We start from the raw sequence: 4,263 nt of genomic DNA, 5'->3' as shown, positions 1-4,263 counted from the left end.
GAATGGAATTGTGTAACTATTTTTTCATCTATATCATATTTTGTGGTAAAGGTGCACAATAAAGATACTATTATTGTTGCCATTATGCTTCATAATAGGATTGAACATATATCTTTCTCATAATCTTTTGATGAAAAAAGTCAAGATGCCATCTTACTTAGCAGCTGAATTCTTCATAGTATTACAAATCCAAAGTATCATATTCGCTTATCTGTATGCCAATAAGCTTTTATTATTTTTTTACATTCCTATAAAACAACAGTAGTTTGCTCCTTTCAAAGGCTCTGTGTTTTCTCTATCAAGATGCTGCAATATTCGGGGGGAAAGCTTGTGAGGGGAGTTGTTTAAAAAGTAAGAGCACCTTCTATAGCTTTTGGTATAGTTAGAAGCTGCTACAAACCTTTGAAAGTCAGACATTATTTCAGTGCCAAACATGTCATTAAAAAAGAATGCTAAAAGCATGCAAATTGGTAGCAGTCCAATTATGAATTTAAAGTCAGGAGGCTGCAATCCTCTACAAGGAATGTAGACAAACAGGGGAGAATTTAATGACTTTCAAAGGCTGGGCTCTGCAGATAACCCAGTTTGCATCGCTTCAGTTGGAGTTAGGATCTAGGGAGCAGTCAAGTTTGTTATTGCTCTATTGGTCCCCCCTGTTATGCAGTAACTTCCTGAGTTCCTAGAGTCCATTATAGAGTTGGTGGTATACAAGGTTTATATTTCTTAGAGTCTCCAGTCTGCCCCAAATTGTGTCATGTCTGGGACAGTCCAGGAGTTCATTGCCACTACAGCAACTGTGGACCTGACCCAAGTCATTGAGAACCCAAAATATACCCCGAGTTGCATTTTAGATCAGTTTTGTCTCAGGGCAATTGTGATATCATCTGGAAGTAAAGGACATTAGTCCTTGGCTTTGTTCAGTTCACTCTGATTGCTTTTTGGGTCACTGGTTCTGCCTCTCCCCCACACGTAAACAGGGAATGGACAGCACCTGTTAGATCAGTCTTCCCCAGGTGATTAATGGATTAATCAAAACTTGGGGTTTCACCTGAAAATCTGATGGGTGCTGCTTGGAACAAGCAGGTGACAAAGATCTTGGATTAGATTGCTCCTCTGTAAACTCTCACTGTGGTTTTCTGAGGAGATGAGGAAATGACATGCCAGACAAGATAGCGAGAGCATCATGGGAAGAATACAAAGAGTAGATGAGGATGAATATTATTCATTCTTGTTTTCTTCATCTGATCAAAGTGTTTCGTGGATTGCATAGCTGCTTTGAGCATGGCCCACTGTCAATCATTGGCTCTGGGGGTCACCAGGTTGGACAGAACACATTTGTCAATCTAGGCAAGACTTGGAAAAACCCTCATTTTTGATCATATGGTATGACTTTGTTGCTTTAGATCAAGAAGTCCTGACTATTGACAAGACAAACTGGCAAGGCCTGGCTTCTTCAAGCAGGACTCAGTTATATCAGATTAGATGACAAAACTCTGTGTTAGTCTGTAGAAGGAGCAGAAACAAAAATTCAGAGGTAAGCAAGGCACAAAAAAGCTGGCACAGAGAGTTAAATATAATCTCTTCATCCCTGCTCTTAAAATGCAGTAAATGTTTGGCCCATTGCCTCTGAGTTTTAGCTTGGCATCCATTCATTCCTTGAGAGACTTAAAACTCCTTAAAGCTTTGGAAGTAAGATTTGGTTCAGAAGTCTACTGTATAATGGAGTAATCACCCTGAGCTTGTATTCAAAATGCTGAGAGCCGAGCTGAACTATAACTTGTGTTGACAGGGCTAGCACAGAAATATATTTTCTCATGTGCTGATGGAATGCTAAAGTGAAAACTTGTGTTTGGCTGCAGTAAAGACATTGAGAGGTGAGAACGCAAATGAAGCCTAAAGCAATGTTAGTCTTGCCACTCCACACATTCAATAGTTTTATCACCTTGTTATCTGCCTATCTGTCATTTCCTCAGGTCACTCCCAGAGAACCTATCAAGACATCCAACACTCACCCAGTGTTCTCACATACACAGTGTCATGGCTCCAATAGATGAAACCCTTCAAACAACTTTGAGACATTGTTTTCCTTAAAGAATCTTTTATTCAGGATACAAAGTATCGGCACTGCATAGTTGAACCCCAAAACTAAATTCCCCTCCCCTGGATACAAAGTAACAAAGTACAATTCCCACCCCCAATAAACTGTCATAAAGGACATTACCCTTTTAGCTTAAAGTGCAGGCTTTCTCCCCAGCTCTCCAGCCTGCCAAAACGTTATCAGCTCTGGACCCAGTTTGTCCTTGGGTTCCCATGGCAGAGTTATTATTATGGCTAACTGAGCTCGCATCCCAATCCCCCCTCCCTGCACCAACTAATTTTAAAAGCAAGAAAAAGGGAATAGAGAAAATGGCTGCATTTTCATCTGTTGCCAAAGCAAGAACATCCAATGTTAGCAGCGTTGACATCCGCCCCGCCCCCTTACAAAAAGGACAAATCCTGTAATGCAAACAAAAGTTAGGGATTGCCTCTCGGTTTATTAGGGTGCTTCTTACAGAATTTACTAAAGAATCTGTCAGCTTTTACATCGCTAGACTTAACCCAGGTGGCCTCAGACAACAGATACCCTTTCCATTGCACTAAACACTGTAGCTTTCCCTTAAAAAGTCTAGAATCAAGAATACATTTCACTTCGTAGTGAGTCTGTCCTGCTACCATAAGAGGTCCAAGTGCCTTCCTAGGGGGAGGCCATAAGGTGGAATCCCGAAAAGGTTTCAGCAGGCTACAATGGAACACAGGGTGAACTTTTCCTAAGAGTCTGGGAAGCTTTAATTCTACTGTAATGATCCTTACAATGGGGAAGGATCCTAAGTATTTTGGTCCTAACTTCTTACTAGATAACTTAAGCTGTAAATATTTTGTGGACAAATAAACCTTTTCCTCAACTTGGAATGATCTTTGAGGAGCCCTCTTTTTATCTACTTGCTTTTTATATGTTTCTGAAGCCTTTTTCAAAGCAATTTTCGTGGTTCTCCAGACCTCTTCCCACCCCTTCACCCACTGGTCAAGCATTTGGGAAATGGAGGGTCCCTGAGGATATTCAGGTATTGGGCTGAACTCTTTTCCTGTGGCCACTTTAAAAGGCATGAAACCGGTGCTGCTGTGAACAGAGTTATTGTAAGCCACCTCTGCAAAAGAGAGGAGCTCAGTCCAGTTCATCTGCTGATAATCCACATAGCATCTGAGATACTGCTCCACCATTGATTTCACAGATTCAGCCGCCCCATTGGTAGACGGGTGAAAAGCTGATGACAGCCCTTGAGATGAGCCAATTAGCTTAAGAAAATCTCTTCAAAATTTGGCTGTAAATTTGGTCTGAGATTATACATTTTGGTGTGCCATGCAGTCTGTAGATATGCTTCAGAAACATCTTGGTTAGTCGCTGGGTGGACAGGAGCCCTTTGCAGACAATGAAGTGACCTGCTTTGAAAACAGATCTATCACAGTCCAGATAACTCTATTGCCCCTGCTTTCAGGTAGGTCTGCTATAAAATCCATAACAATTTCTTCCCATGGCTGGGAAGAGTCCACCATCAGTTGTAATAGTCCAGGGGGTTTCCCTGAGATTCTTTTCATGGTGGCACATACAGCACAACTTCTGACATAGTTTTCTACATCCCATTTCAAACCCAGCCACCAAAATTGCCGGCGGATTAGATGTAGTGTTTTTAAATATCCAAAGCGCCCAGCCTGTTTTACATCGTGGCTGTGCCGGAGCATGTTAAGGCAGAGGGTTTCAGGCAAATACAACTTCCCCCCTTTGTAAACCAAACCTTCCCTGCATGTTAGGGAGGTTTGATTGTCTTTGAACCATTGGTTGGTGAGGAGCTCCTGTTTTATTTTCTTTGCCCCAGGGTCATCGGGGTTCGGGGCTCTCGAAGGTGGGACCCTGTGCAGCATTAGTTGAGAAGCAGTTTGTGGAGTAGATATAATTGCTTCATTAACCTCTTCACGCTGGCTCTTATATTGGGGCAATCTGGATAAAGCATCAGCCAAAATGTTTTTTCCCCTCAGTATGTACTTTATTTTATTTATTTATTTATTTTATTTATTAATTGCATTTATATCCCGCCCTTCTCCTTACGGACTCAGGGCGGCTGACAATTGAATAAAATACTAACATATATACATACTTAATTAAAATTTGATTAAAACGAAATATTTAAATATGTCCAATTTAAAAGTAATTAAAACCCCCTTTAAAAT

Source organism: Protobothrops mucrosquamatus, unplaced genomic scaffold, assembly GCF_001527695.2.
Source record: "Protobothrops mucrosquamatus isolate PMUCROS unplaced genomic scaffold, P.Mucros_1.0 scaffold6180, whole genome shotgun sequence".
NCBI classification, from domain to species: domain Eukaryota; kingdom Metazoa; phylum Chordata; class Lepidosauria; order Squamata; family Viperidae; genus Protobothrops; species Protobothrops mucrosquamatus.
The sequence above is the reverse complement of the archived record's forward strand: the minus strand, read 5'-3'. Positions refer to the sequence as shown.